Source organism: Anabrus simplex, chromosome 5 (genome assembly GCF_040414725.1).
Source record: "Anabrus simplex isolate iqAnaSimp1 chromosome 5, ASM4041472v1, whole genome shotgun sequence".
Classification (NCBI taxonomy): Eukaryota; Metazoa; Arthropoda; class Insecta; order Orthoptera; family Tettigoniidae; genus Anabrus; species Anabrus simplex.
The window spans coordinates 349163968-349179547 of NC_090269.1; the positions used below are offsets into that span (position 1 = coordinate 349163968).

At 40.7% G+C, this 15580-nt stretch overlaps 1 protein-coding gene across 1 annotated transcript in view; it reads left to right on the forward strand.

Moving 5' to 3' along the window:
- Positions 1-15580, forward strand: part of LOC136874531 (uncharacterized) — a 94455-nt gene that overhangs the window by 19572 nt on the left and 59303 nt on the right. The window lies entirely within an intron of this gene.

Here is a 15580-nt window from a genome sequence, read left to right on the forward strand (position 1 = left end):
TTAATAATTAATTAATACGGTCACCCAGTTTGTTTTGCCATCCCTACATTGGAAACCACGAAAATGATGTGCAATCTACTTTCTATTCACGGCATTGCCTAGGTCATTACTGTCAGCCTTCTTTAAGACGGGCAATGTGCTTCTTTCTGCTTGGCGTTGCCTAGAAAGAAAGAAAAGTAAGTAAAGTTTAGTTTAGGCAGTATTATAGGACCTTTATGTTTTCTTATATATATCAATGATATGTGTAAAGAAGTGGAATCAGAGATAAGGCTGTTTGCAGATGATGTTGTTCTGTACAGAGTAACAAATAAGTTACAAGATTGTGAGCGGCTGTAGGGTACACCTCGATAGTGTTGTGAGATGGACAGTAGGCAATGGTATGTTGATAAACGTGGTTAAAAGTCCGTTTGTGAGTTTCACAAATAGGAAAAGTCCTCTCAGTTTTAATTACTGCGTTGATGGGGTGAAAGTTCCTTTCGGGGATCATTGTAAGTACCTAGGTGTTAGTATAAGAAAAGACCTTCATTGGGGTAATCACATAAATATGATTGTTAATAAAGGGTACAGATCTCTGCACATGGTTATGAGGGTATTTAGGGGTTGTAGTAAGGATGTAAAGGAGAGGGTATATCTCTGGTAAGACCCCAACTAGAGTATGGTTCCAGTGTATGGGACCCTCACCAGGATTACTTGATTCAAGAACTGGAAAAAATCCAAAGAAAAGCAGCTCGATTTGTTCTGGGTGATTTCCGACAAAAGAGTAGCGTTACAAAAATGTTGAAAAGTTTCCGCTGGGAAGATTTGGGAAAAAGGAGACGAGCTGCTCGATTAAATAGCATGTTCCGAGCTGTCAGAGGAGAGATGGCGTAGGAGGACATCAGTAGACGAATAAGTTTGAGTGGTGTCTTTAAAAGTAGGAAAGATCACAATATGAAGATAAAGTTGGAATTCAAGAGGACAAATTGGGGCAAATATTCGTTTATAGGAAGGTGAGTCAGGGATTGGAATAACTTACCAAGAGAAATGTTCAATAATTTTCCAATTTCTTTGCGATCATTTAAGAAAAGTCTAGGAAAACAACAGACAGGGAATCTGCCACCTGGGCGACTGCCCTAAATGCAGATCAGTAGTGATTGATTGATTGATTGATTGATTGATTGATTGATTGATTGATTGATTGATTGATTGATTGATTGATTGATTGATTGATTGATTGATTGATTGATTGATTGATTGATTGATTGATTGATTGATTGAACGAATAACAAAGTAAGTTGTGATTAGTGATGATGTCATAAGGATACTTACTCTGGTGCTGCCTATGAGACTGAAAGTTACAGTTGATCTCAAGCAAGCTAGTCGTATAGTTTAGAATTTGACCTCTGGCGCTTTTGTAATCTATGGTAGAATCGTAATTCATTGCTGAACATACTAACCTTTCAGGTGATACTGTCCTGGATATAGATGAGGCGGTACATTATCCAACTGAATTTTTAAATTCTTCGACTCCTCCTGGAACTATTCTCCACAAACTGATTTTGAAGGTAGGTTCCCCTATATTATTGCTCTGCAACCCAAGCACTCCAAAATTATGCAATAGCACAAGGTTGCTAATAAAATCGTTAACAAAATATACTTGAGTGCACGATCTTCACTGGATGTGGAGCCGGCAAAACTGTTTTGATCCCTCGAATACCAATGATAACCACAGACCTACCATTTTACGAGGGAGTACTGTATTGTTTTACACTTTAATTTTTGTACGTCCGAGTACGGTTCACATTTCACTTTTGAAGGTGGTGACGTGTAACTAGTGTCTTGCTCCACCGTTAATGGATCGTAAAATATAGTATTTTCATACCATGTAATGCCTTTGCTGGCGAGATTTAGTGCTTACTGTGCACTATGTCTTCTGGTATAGGCTATATCAATTTTTTTACTTTCATTGACCTGTCTCAGTCTCATCCTTGGCTTTGACAATATGAAAGTCCCTGATATGAATGGTGGGAAAATATCGCTCACAGGGTCAGTTGGTGCATACATTTCAGTGGGCTTGGCAGACTGATATGTAATAGCAACTGCTGACTGGGTGAGGAAAGGAACGGGAAACTACCTCACTACTCATTTACCTAGTACGCCTCTTCAGTGACGCCTAGGCTATCTGTGACAACCGTTGGCGGAGCTGCTGAGGATCAAACCAGCCTTCGGGCTGAATACCCAACATGCATACACAAAATGTAACCCAAATGTTATCGGTTGACAAATTATAATATAGGCCTAATCGTATTCTGAAGGGTTACGTGGAATATCATCTATTGCAACTTCACTGTTGAAAGATATTTAAGTTTTGTACAGGGTCTCTCACATGAACCCAGACCAAACTCACGGTATTTGTACTCCGCACTACGGCAGCTGCAGTAGGGAGGAACACGCATTGTCCTTGACCTTGCAAGACACACATGTTCGACCTGGCAAGCATGAGTCGCCAGTCTCAATCTCAGCTGTTAACATGTTGAGACAGTTATCATTGCAACGCCGTATTTTCGTATTCAAAAGTTCTCGTTTCATCTTAATGGTCGCGTGAACAGTCAAAACTCTGAGTACCGGTGTACAGAAATTTTTTTTTTTTTTTGCTATTTGCTTTACGTCGCACCGACACAGATATGTCTTATGGCGACGACGGGATAGGAAAGGCCTAGGAATGGGAAGGAAGCGGCCGTAGCCTTAATTAAGGTACAGCCCCGGCATTTGTCTGGTATGAAAATGGGAAACCACGGAAAACCATCTTCAGGGCTGCCGACAGTGGGGCTCGAACCCACTAACTCCCGATTACTGGATACTGGCCGCACTTAAGCGACTGCAGCTATCGAGCTCGGTAGAGAAAAATCCTAATCGTGTTTATGAAGTCACTCATTATGATATGAAGGTTGGTGTTTGGTGTGCTGTTAGTGAAAAATGAATAATTGAGTCTATTTTTACGAGACGGCAGTAAATGCAGAGAGGTAGAGGATGACATTTTGACGCCGTTTTTCCGTCAGTTAGCGGAAGAAAAATCGCGTGGGTGGTTTCAACAAGATTCAGCTCCTGCTCATACAGCAGAAGATTTCCTTCTTACAATCCCGGAAGTGTTTGCAGACAGAGTAATCAGTACCAGGCGAGTTGGCCGTGCGGTTAGGGGCGCGCAGCTGTGTGCTCGCATTCGGGAGATAGGGGGTTAGAATCCCTGAATATGGTTTTCCGTGGTTTCCAATTTTCACGCCAGGCAAATGCTGGGGCTGTAACTTAATTAAGGCCACGGCCGCTTCCTTCCCATTCCTAGGCCTCTCCTATCCCATCGTCGCCATAAGACCTATCTGTGTCGGTGCGACGTAAAGCAAATAACGTGATCAGTGCTGGTCTGTTCCCCCTCGTTCTCCAGATTTAACAGTGTGTGATATTTACTTGTGGGGTAAAATGAAAGGAAAAGTGTATCGGACAAATCCTAACACACTGGAAGAACTGAAAGTGAACATTCTGAATGAAATCAGAAACATTACAGCGGCAGAACTCACTCGCGTCAGCCAGAATGTGGTTAGCAGATACAATGCCTGGTGCTCTGTTGATTAAAGATGGCGGATGACAGCTGTCAAAAAAAGCATGTAGATTTGTTTATCGATTCAATACAACTCGGGAAGGACGACACTTCCAGCATCTTTTATAAGATAAGATTTCATATAAGATTGTTTACACCCTTAAAGCAGGGTGACCGCACACGACACAAGTTCGGCTGAGGCAGCTGTCGTAGCGCAGAGTACAAACACCGTGCGTTCGGTCTGAGTTTATGTGAGACAACCTGTTTATCTAGGTGATTCGTGTTAATAACTCTGTGAAACCGAAGAATGACATTTGAAGTTCTGTCATCTATTAGTGACATGCATCAGGTACCGCAATAAATATATTAAAATTGTGTATGTTGAATTTTATTTCATTTCGTAATATTCTCTATGTTAGGGCTTGTGAGTCTCTTTAGGATTCGTTTGTAGTAACTTCTGTATTTACCACGAGCACATATCGCTTCTTTCTGTCAGACGACAAGATGGATCTCTCGATGTAGTCAAGATAACAATTGATCCATAATTAATATCCAAGAATGAATGGAAGTCAGCTGCACAAAAAGACTGTACTCCAGTAGACCATATCATAGTGATTGAGATGAGATTGACACGACAATGTTTGTGAATTTCGATCTTAGAGAGAAGCTCGAAAACAAGTGGTCATATACTACAATCATCGCCATATGCTTTATCTGTGAAAAACTTCTCCCAGACGTCCAAAGGAAACCAGGAGACACAACCGGTAACTGACATTGTTTGCACTTTTTGCAGGGGGCGATATTTTTCCTTCATATTTCCTATTTCATTCCATGGTTAGCTTGTGTACTCCTCCAATCCCTGAATCCTGATAGCCGAGTGCCACCCTCATTGCCTTTCTCACAAAGAAAACTACTCTCCATATCCCATAACTGAGAATCCTCGTCACTGTCATCATTATATTCTTGCTTTGCCTTGCTGTCGCAGCCTTACATATCTATATTGAGCCGCGCTTTTCAACTCAGTGTAGGTCTTGCAGTTCATCCTCAGAAGCAGATTCTTGAAATAAGATACTCTGCGTCGTCCTCTTCCTCTTTTCCCGGCAATTCTTCCTTCAACGAGGTTACAAAGGAAGTCATCCAGCAGAATATGACCAATAAATTTTATTTTACGTTTTTTTTTTTCAGTTACCAGACTCCATTTTTATCCTATCTCTCTAACGAATTCGATATCGTTCTTCATTTCAGTCTAACTTGTCATCTGCATTCTCCTCCATATCCACGTTTCAATTGCCTCTAGTCTTCCCCTATTCTCCTAATGTCCAGCTTTCGTAACCATACAGAAGCATGCTCCATACAAGGGATTTTTCCAAATGCCTTCCGAGTTTGAATATCTATACGTTTGTTGGCCATCAGATGCTTTTTATCTTTGAAGGCTCTCTTAGCGATTACTATCTTTTTCGTGACTCCTGATATGCTCTGATTATCACTCGTGAATAGGGTTCCTTGGTAGCAAAACTATTTCACTTGTTCAATTTTATCGGCCACTTCTGATGTTTTCTTGGATTTACATATTGTCATGTAGACCCCTGAGGACTGTGGGTGGTATCTGCCGTGTATGAGAAACTGCGTGTGATTATACTAGAGGGTAGTGCTGTGTGTGAGTTATAGAGATTTTGAAGATTTTACAAACACCCAGTCTCCGAGCTGAGGGAATTAACAATTTAAGATCAAAATCTTGGGACCAGCCATGAATCGAACCAGGCTGGGGCTCTCTCAACCGAACGCGACTATGCTGACCATTTAACTATAGCTCCGGTATTAATGTTGCGAAGCCTCGAGATTCATACTTTATCAATCAATCAATCAATCAATCAATCAATCAATCAATCAATCAATCAATCAATCAATCAATCAATCAATCAATCAATCAATCAATCAATCAATCAATCAATCAATCAATCAATCAATCAATCAATCAATCAATCAATCAATCAATCACTACTGATCTGCATTTAGGACAGTCGCCCAGGTGGCAGATACGCTAGCTGTTGTTTTCCTAACCTTTTCCTAAATGGTTTCAAAGAAATTGGAAATTTATTGAACCTCTCCCTTGGTAAGTTATTCCAATCCCTAACTCCCCTTCCTATAAACGAATATTGGCTCCAATTTGTCCTCTTGAATTCCAACTTTATCTTGATATTTTGATCTTTCCTACTTTTAAAGACACCACTCAAATGTATTCGTCTACTGATGTCCTCCCACGCCATCTCCTCATTGACAGCTCGGAACATACTACTTAATCGAGCAGCTCGTCTCCTTTCTTCCAAGTCTTCCCAGCCCAAACTTTGCAACATATTTGTAACGCTACTCTTTTGTCGGAAATCACCCAGAACAAATCGAGCTGCTTTTCTTTGGATTTGATTCCCATAGAAATTATTTCTTTTTTGATATTAACTTCCCTCTTGTCTCTAATATTTAATAAGAATGTATATCCTTAGCTCCCACCCGTTTGAAACAATACTCAATCAATCAATCAATCATTACAATCTTATGTTGTAATGAACTTGTACACTTACCGTCATTTTATAGCCATGCTTGTTGGTATGAGGTTCATGAGAAAACTGTCACAATATTTCAAAAGCAATCAAATTCGTAGGGTTTTTCTTCTTTACCACAAGTGAACTAAGTGGACCATTTTGAATGCATTTCACTCTCTTTCTCTTATTCAACGTTTCTGAAAGCTCGTGAGATGTTGCCTCACTTGAACTGCGATTTCTGACTGCGTTTCAGAAAACTTAACCCCAATCAATTTGGAAGGGAAAGGAAATGAATCTGGCAACACCGCTATTCGTGTCCACTGCCATGTTCATTCGTTAAGGATGATGTTGAGCAAACACATCAATGTGGCAGTGAATCATGAAACAGCTGATCGTGTTCTGTGACAGGTGAATAATTATCAGTGAGTCTGGCGAACAGGCCACGGAACATTGCATGCAATGATCGGAGTACGGTACGAAAATTATAAAAGAGCGAACAAGCATGCTGCAGTTAGGTTCATGTTTCGTCATTTTGGCTTATCAAATCTAAAGTTTGGTTTTACATGAATGTTAAAATGCCAGAGATTAGTATTTATTTCATGATTTGGAGAAATTATGATGACAGAAATTAACTTGTCCTTTCTCCAAAACTGGTATACGATTGAGGTTACATGTGAGTCTTATGACTAAGGAAAACAAAATATTGCGTCATTCAAATCGCACCTTCTACATGAACTTCAATTTATTAACAATGACATGTTTAATCAGATGTATTTAACGCGAGAGTAGCACCCCTGAGTTTAAAGACTGCGGGCACTTATTGGAGAATCAGTGCTTGATCAGCACAAATTTACTAGTCAAATTTGATGGAAGATTTATTGTCGATCAAACACTGACTGCTGTTTCTCCAGCTCAAGTAGAATGGTTACCAATCAGATGCACACTGAATGTTACTAGTCAAACTCACGTCAGATTATGATTGGATTTTTTGCAATCTGATATTAGAATTTCAAAATTTCCAATAACATCTGACCCGCGTCGAGTACTCACAGAGTTGCAGACTCCTTGTGGATGTTATGAACATCATAGGAATACTATTCGACCTGAAACGTCATGAAACCAATGTTCAATTTTCGAGGATAGCATAGCATTTAGGAATCAAGCATCACGAGCACGTTGACCAATTAGCAAAAGAAGCTGCTCAAAATGGACTGCACTTGAACCTTCTCACATATCCTCCTGATTATATCCCGATGATTAACCCTAGAACGGTCAGGCCAGGCCTCTGAGTTCCAGCAGTATGAAATATTACAATTAATTGAAGGCCTCATCATTCAGAGGACTGGTCGTCTCTGTACTTTCCTGTAATGGGCACAGGAATGCGTTGTAGTTCTTATCTAGGAGCTTCATCAGTTGTGCTTTTCTTTTACTTGCGAAAAGGAGCATGACCGTTGATGTACCTAATTCTGTCTGTCACGCTGACAAGGTTATTTTCTGTTGTTTAAGTTGAAAAGGATTTCAATGTGTGAAGTAGAGGAAATGTTATGCGATGATTAATTTGACGATTCAGATGTTGGCCCGGACTTTCAGATAACCAGTTATCATGAATCCACTAGTGAATTAGCGAAGGAGGAGGAGAAGACACCAAAGATGCAACTATAACCAGTTACAGTGTTACAGTGATTACAGGGGATTCAAATGCAGGGAGTCCTCCTCGTTATTTTGTTGATAATGACAGAGAAAGCTAAGGAATCTGATCCGGCTGGGCCTCTTTTAAGTGATATTTATATTTTAAATTTTGCTCGGCATATTGATAATTATTGTGTTCTGTTTTGGAAAATGGTGTTAACAAACAGACATGTTAAGTACATACTATTTGCCACAAATTTTCATATCAGTGTGTATTTTGAACCCTAAATGTTACGCTAGTTTTCTGTTGACATTTTAAAACTTGTTATGAAGTCAGTGATTCTAAAACAATTCAGGGTATTGAAATTATGCCATTTTATTGTAAAATATGTGTTTAGTGTGAATAAATCACTGAAAAGATTTTGATAATTGTTCTTATATCGGGTCTACCAGACCCAGCCCGACAGTTCACGTTACGTTTTCCACGCGACCGCTCGAGGGTTTAACAACGGTTGCTACACACTGAAAGCGAGACTGGCAGTCTGGTCTGACCCAACCACACCCTCCACTATCACCATGGTGTTCTGTGTGGAATGCGAACAGAAGATGTATAACTTCAGTTTTTTCTATACGTTTCAGTCCTGCAACATTCATGATTCCCCAACTATGAAAGGCATTGTGAATACTTCACATTGCCCTTACAATCTTCATCATCGACTCGTCGGAATATCACTGTAATAGTACTGACACCGGGCGAGTTGGCCGTGCGCGTAGAGGCTCGCGGCTGTGAGCTTGCATCCGGGAGATAGTAGGTTCGAATCCCACTATCGGCAGCCCTGAAAATGGTTTTCCGTGGTTTCCCATTTTCACACCAGGCAAATGCTGGGGCTGTACCTTAATTAAGGCCACGGCCGCTTCCTTCCAACTCCTAGGCCTTTCCTATCCCATCGTCGCCATAAGACCTATCTGTGTCGGTGCGACGTAAAGCCCCTAGCAAAAAAAAAAAAATAGTACTGATTGGAACAAAGGTAACAATTTCTAAGATGTTTGAGAAATCCTGTGAAAGGTTCAATCTCCCTTCCTACCCCGTTCCCCAAACACTGACAAGGAGTGTCATCATGCCAGCTTTCAAATAGCCTATTTCAATTATGGGACAGCATGTCTACAGCTAAGGACATGGCCATGTGCTATAATAATATTTTATCCTTGTGGGCAGCCTCTACATTGGGGAAGTGCTTATTAGTTATGGAAAAATTATTTTTTGATAAGTTATTGATATATAACAGAATCTCAGCTACAGTACTTCAGCACATTGCAGTTGAACAGGCAGGATTCAGACCTAATAGGAGCTACTGCGATCAGGTTCTGGCACTAACGAGCCGTATTGAGCACGGCTTCCAAGAAGAAATGAAAACGGTTGCTGTGTTTGTGAACTTTTAACCCATGATACAGTCTGGCGAAAAAGGATGATCCTGAAGTTTCTGAAAATTATCCCTTGCAAGATCCTAGCTTCCTTACTCAACAACATGCTATAAAATTGCCTAATTCAAGTACATCTCAATGGAAATATAAGCAGATCCAACAGATTAAATGATAGATTGCCGCAGGTTTTGTTCTTGCTCCATTTCTCTTCAATCTCTACACGGCAGATCATCCATCTACTGCGTGCCGAAAATTTATATATGCTGATGGCATAGCCCTAACAGCACAGTCCGCAGACTTTGAGACCGCTGAAACCATTCTCACACAAGAACTCCTAAAAATGGATAGATACTTCGACACCTGGCGATTGAAAACCCAATGTAAACAAAACGGAGATTAGTACCTTTCATCTAGACAACAGGAGAGGCCATTACATTCCACAAGTTCAATTCAGAGGCCAACAGCTAAAATATCGTGCTCATCCAAAATATTTGGGTATTGTGCTGGATCGCTCTTTGACGTATAAAGAACACTTCTGCAGAACAACAGCAAAAGTTAAAACACGTAACAACATCCTTCACAAACTCAGTGGCACTAGTTGGGGAGCAAATGCTATTGTCCTCCGAACAACAGCTCTTGTCCTAGTATATCCAGTTGCAGAATATTGCACCCCTGTATTGATCAACAGCGCACACACAGGGAAAGTCGATGTCCAGCTGAATGATACCATGAGGGCAGTGTCTGGCACACTCAAATCCACACTACTTAAATACATGCCAGTATTAAATAACATACATCCTCCTCACGTTCGAAGACTAACTGCTCTGAAGAAGGAATGGTTCAAATATACTGCAAATACACTCTTACCGATTCATCAGGACTGCAACCCTCAGAAGCATGGAGGATTAAAATCTCGACATCCAACATGGCAACTAAGAAAGAGGCTAGTTGAATCACAGTAAATTATTAATAATGACTGGAGGGAAGAGTGGTCTGCTTCAAACCCAGACCAGCTAGGGTTGATATCCGACCCCTGTGGGAAACTTGCTGGGTTCAATTGCCAAGAAAAATCTGCGCCTCATTGGACAGAGTGCGGCCCGGTCTTGGAAGATGCGACTTCTGGCTCCACAAATGGGGAAAAGTTTCCAGCCCTCGTTGTGACTGCGGTGACGCAGCTCAGAAAGTTCACCATTTTGTGACAATGTGCCCACTTCGGAGCTTCCAGAGAGAATTCCACGAACTTCATGGAGCAAGTGAAGAGGCAGTGAATTGGCTAAATTTTCTGGAAATTAAACTGTAAGTTATATTACCAGCACAGGCCACTGCAGACACTGCAGTGAGTATGAAACCTTACCACATGTGCTGGGGAGTTGCCCTCAAGGAGAACTGCTTAGGATCAAACGCCATAACATCATCAGAAACCTGATTGCTAATGCTCTTCTTCTCAAAAATCTAGAAGTGTACGAAGAAGTCCACTGCCTCGCCGAAGGGGGCAGCACTCGCAGGATTGATATTATAGCGATTGACAGACGGAGGAACGAAGCAGAAATTATTGATCCTACGGTACGCTTTGAATCTTCAGCCTCTCAGCCGACTGACGTAGACAATGAGAAAAAGGATATCTATAATCCAACCATCCCTTTCTTTCTTGAGTCGTATAACCTTAAAAAATTACGGTGACTGGACTTTTCTTTGGCGCGACGGGAACAATTCCCAAATATTTCGTCACATGGCGACAAAAATATAAACTAGCGAGAAGCCTACAAGATGAGATAGTCGTCTCACTCATCAAGTACTCCGTTTCGATTCTTCGTCACCATTTATATGGAGTTCATGCCATTTAACATGGTTAATTGTAACCTATCATTTTTTTAAACATTAATCTTTTTATCTTCCCTCAAAATTGTTATTGTGTATTATTCTGTGTCTTATGGCAAATCTAGGGTGTCCTGGATCAGACTAAAATAAATAAATAGTTTTAGGTGTATATGGTATATACATATAGTTTCTCTGTGCACTCTATATACCGTACGATATAAATTAAATAAATTGGGCACAACAAGCCTCATTTGTGAACAGTCTACTACATCTAAACCAACAAGTCCCGTTGAAAGATCAGTAGCTTGTTGCCTCATTAGAGAAAACGTTATCGACTCTATTATAAAATATGTAATCGACTTCAACTTGCAAAGCTTCTATAAACAAAAAATTGTAATGCATGTCTGTCTTTTTGATTTTTAGCGACAATCACAGTTTTAGTATGTTTTAGAAGTTTTGAAATCAAAAAGCGAAAAATAATATGTGTCTGTATGCACGTCTGTCTGATCCAATATCAAGCAAGAACCGCTGAAGCTATGTTGTTGAAACATTGTATTTACGCTAAGGAAGGTCTCATATTAATTTTTTAACACTACCTTATAATTAAGCGTGAACAAAAATGTCTTTAGAGCTGCTATTAATTGGGTTCTAGTCTATCTTCTGAAGGCAAACTTACAATAATAGTGTGGAGTGATTTTTTTAGACATGATATTCCAGTGTTCTGCCAGCTCAGTTTTACATGTGATCATTTATTTAATTTATTTATTTATTTATTTATTACGGTTTCTTTCAAGTGGTGAAGTTAGGATTCCTGGCACTCTCTTTCATTTAAACGCATACTGTTATCTACAGATACGTTTACATATACTCTAACATATTTGCGTTATACAAACAATCACAATCTAGCGTGCATGAAATTTAAATAGTGTACTGTACATTAACCAATGGAGGGCTAAAATTATTGGTCATGATTTTCCAGTGATATCTTGCGCCATCCGTATGGCATATCTCGACATTTAACCAGAAAACAGAGACTTCAAGCCAGGTACCCCATGAGCGGAAACAAGAAAAGTGGGAATGGAAATATCAGTTAATCTACGAATTCCAAGGCCTCCAAATCTTATTGGTAAACACGACAGGATCCAGTTACTTTCATCAAACGCTATATTTATTAGAAATGCGATGCAAATTCTTACCAAATCATCAGCTTGAGCAAGGAACGAAGGAAATCATCATAGAGGTGTGGTCAGCTGAAAGTAATTAAAAATACAGTTCTTCGGTAAGAAGTATGCCGTGTGAGAATTGACCAGTCGTAGACCATCATACAGCCTCATTAATTCTGTTATCTTTTGCTTCGCAATTTTCTCCACGGCCTCAACTGTAAGCGGTGATCCAAGAATAAGGATAGAGTTGAATTTGTTGTAACGGGAATATCGGGAGCAATGCCTTGAAATGCAGAAGCTGTTGTCTCATCTCTCATGGAACAGAAGTAGATTTCAGATTTATGTCGATTTATTTCCAAACCGATGTTTTTACAACCAGTGACATTTTTCTTAAGATCGATAAGATATGTATCAGGATCACCGCCGATGGTTCCATCATCCAAATAAAATAAGTTAAAAAGACTTTTCAAGTCTGCAATGAGGGGCTGGAGTGCAAGATTAAAACGCAGTGGTCCTGTTCGATTACCTTGCTGTTCTCTAGACTATGACGAAATAATATGAGACCCGAAATACAAGTTAGAAATATAGCTATACGCGTGCCACAGGAAAGCACGAAGTTCAGGAAATCTATCGTGTACTGTATGTAACACGGAATCTCTATCAATGGTGTTAAATTAATTTCTGAAGTCAATTTTTAGTAGATTTTATTCGATGTAGTACCGGGTGAGTTGGCCGTGCGCGTAGAGGTGCGCGACTGTGAGCTTGCATCTGGGAGATAGTAGGTTCGAATCCCATTATCGGCAGCCCTGAAAATGGTTTTCCGTGGTTTCCCATTTTCACACCAGGCAAATGCTGGGGCTGTACCTTAATTAAGGCCACGGCCGCTTCCTACCAACTCCTAAGCCTTTCCTATCCCATCGTCGCCATAAGACCTATCTGTGTCGGTGCGACGTAAAGCCCCTAGCAAAAAAAAATCGATGTAGGACTTAAATGTGGGAAAGTTCGTGCAGAATGGATAATAGTTTCACAGCCCTTTGGAATACCAAAGCCAAGTTGGTGAGGATATAAATACTTGCTAATGGTCCCCTTTTCTGGCATGGAAGATAATTTAGCAACTAGCCTTCGAAAGGTGTTCCCAATAGCGACAGATCGAACGCCTCCGTCAGGTTTCTGAAAGGCAGTTAATACGGCCCCATAACAGTTTGGGCACACTTCAGAACTGAGCTGTCCTCTTTAAATTAAATTGCATAATTTTGTGATAGATTGGAGAAGTCTTCTCCCGGAATCTCCAGCTGAGTTTTGAACTATCAAGTAATTTTGTTCTCACACACACAAAATAATGTTCACACAATAATCAACTCGGTAAACAAGTACAGGAGAAAGACTCACAGTCCTTTGCCGTTCACACTCATCTGTACAGTGCATACGGCAGCCGGTAGCTTTCAACAGGTAGTCTCGGCAAGATCTTTTGAATTTATCCAGTGATTCACTGTCCCTGACACTGAAAATGAAAATCCTCAGCCTGTTTCCAGTCAGTGACTGGGTCAGAAATGCAAAGAATGAAGCCACCGTCTAGCAGCGAGGATTGGAATTGTGCCGGTTGCCGAAGCCTGTCGCACTCCTTTGGGGGCAATGATTAATGACTAGGGTTCGGAAGTTTATGACCTAAAGAAGTACAAAATATGCAAGTAAATATACCCTAAAAACTAGCTAAATCTGACCTACAAATGCTAAAATATGACTTAAACATTTTAGAGATAGGTAGCAAATATTTGAATACTACTAACATAAAACGTGTTAGAATGTGGTAAGCTTTAAAAGAGCAGACACATTTTATCATGCAGACTGACAGAGCTTCGGTAGGTAAATTAAAACTTTATACATTCATTCAGTATCATAGCACTGAGGTGCAGTTCTCACTGTGATTTGCTAGAAAAAACGAAAAATGAAGTATTAGCATGCCTCTGTGGTGTAGTGGTTAATGTGATTATCTGCATCCGCGGAGGTCAGGGTTCGATTTCTCGCTTGGCCACGAAATTTGAAAAGTGGTATGAGGGCTGGAATGGTGTCCAATCAGCCTCGGGAGGTCAACTGAGTAGATATGGATTCGATTCCCACCTCAGCCATCCTCGAAGTGGTTTTTCGTGGTTTCCTACTTCTCCTCCAGGCAAATGCCGGGATGGTACCTAACTTAAGGCCACGCCCGCTTCCTTCCCTCTTCCTTGTCTGTCCCTTCCAATATTCCCATCCCCCCACAAGGCCCCTCTTCAGCATAGCAGGTGAGGCCGCCTGGGCGAGGTACTCGTTACCCCCCAGTTGTATCCCCCGACTCAGAGTCTGAACCTCCAGGACACTGCCCTTGAGGCGGTAGAGGTGGGATCCCGCGCTGAGTCCGAGGAAAAAACCGACCCTGGAGGGTAAACAGATAAAGGAGAAGAAAAAGAAGTATTAGCATGCTTCTTGGTATTTTTTCGGCGTACGTTCGTACATCGTCTCTTTCTCGGAATTATCTTTTCTAAACCTGCAACCTGTCTCTTTCGGGAAGAGAAAGAAAAATACATATACTACAGTACATTGAAAACCTGTGTTTGAAACTCGACGCAGATGACATGTACCGTGTTAAATACGAGGCCTCAATTTAAGAAAAATGTTCATAATATAGATAAATATGACCTTATACCAAGCAAAATATGACTAAAGCAATAAAAATGTTCGTAATATGCATTTATACGCAACATAAAATTTCTTTAAATGGGGTCAGGGACCCATCATTCAGTTATTTTTCAGGTTTCGGGTAAAATAATCTCAGGAAAGGAATATGACTTTTCCTTAACATCCGAACCTCATTAATGTTAACAGATGAAATGAAATGATATTGGAGAGTGTTGCTAGAATTGAGGATGACAGAGAAAACCGGAGTACCCGGAGAAAAACCTGTCCAGCACAAATCTCACATGGAGTGACTGGGATTTGAACAATGGAACCCAGAGGTGAGAGGCCGGAGAGCTGTCACCTGAGCCACGGAAGTTCTATCCCTGACATTGACTGGCAAGGAATTCCAAAGTCTGAAACAGGTTACAGTAATAATAATAATAATAATAATAATGCCATTTTTACGTCCGACTAATTACTTTTACGGGTTTCGTAGACTCCGAGGAGGCGGAATTTAGTCCCACAAGGGTTCTTTTACGTGCCAGTAAATCTACCGACAGGAGGCTGACGTATTTGAGCACCTTCAAATAACACTGGAATGAGCCGGGTTCGAACCCGCCAAGTTGGGCTCCACCGTCCAAGCTGCTCAGCCTGGCTCTGGTTACAGTGAAAGAATGTTTATACCGTATATAGGTGAGTGGTGAAGGTGAATAACAAGGAGAGTGCCAGCGCGAGAGTTACATTAATGGAAAGAGAAGAGAAAATGAACTTTAGAGGAAAATGTACTG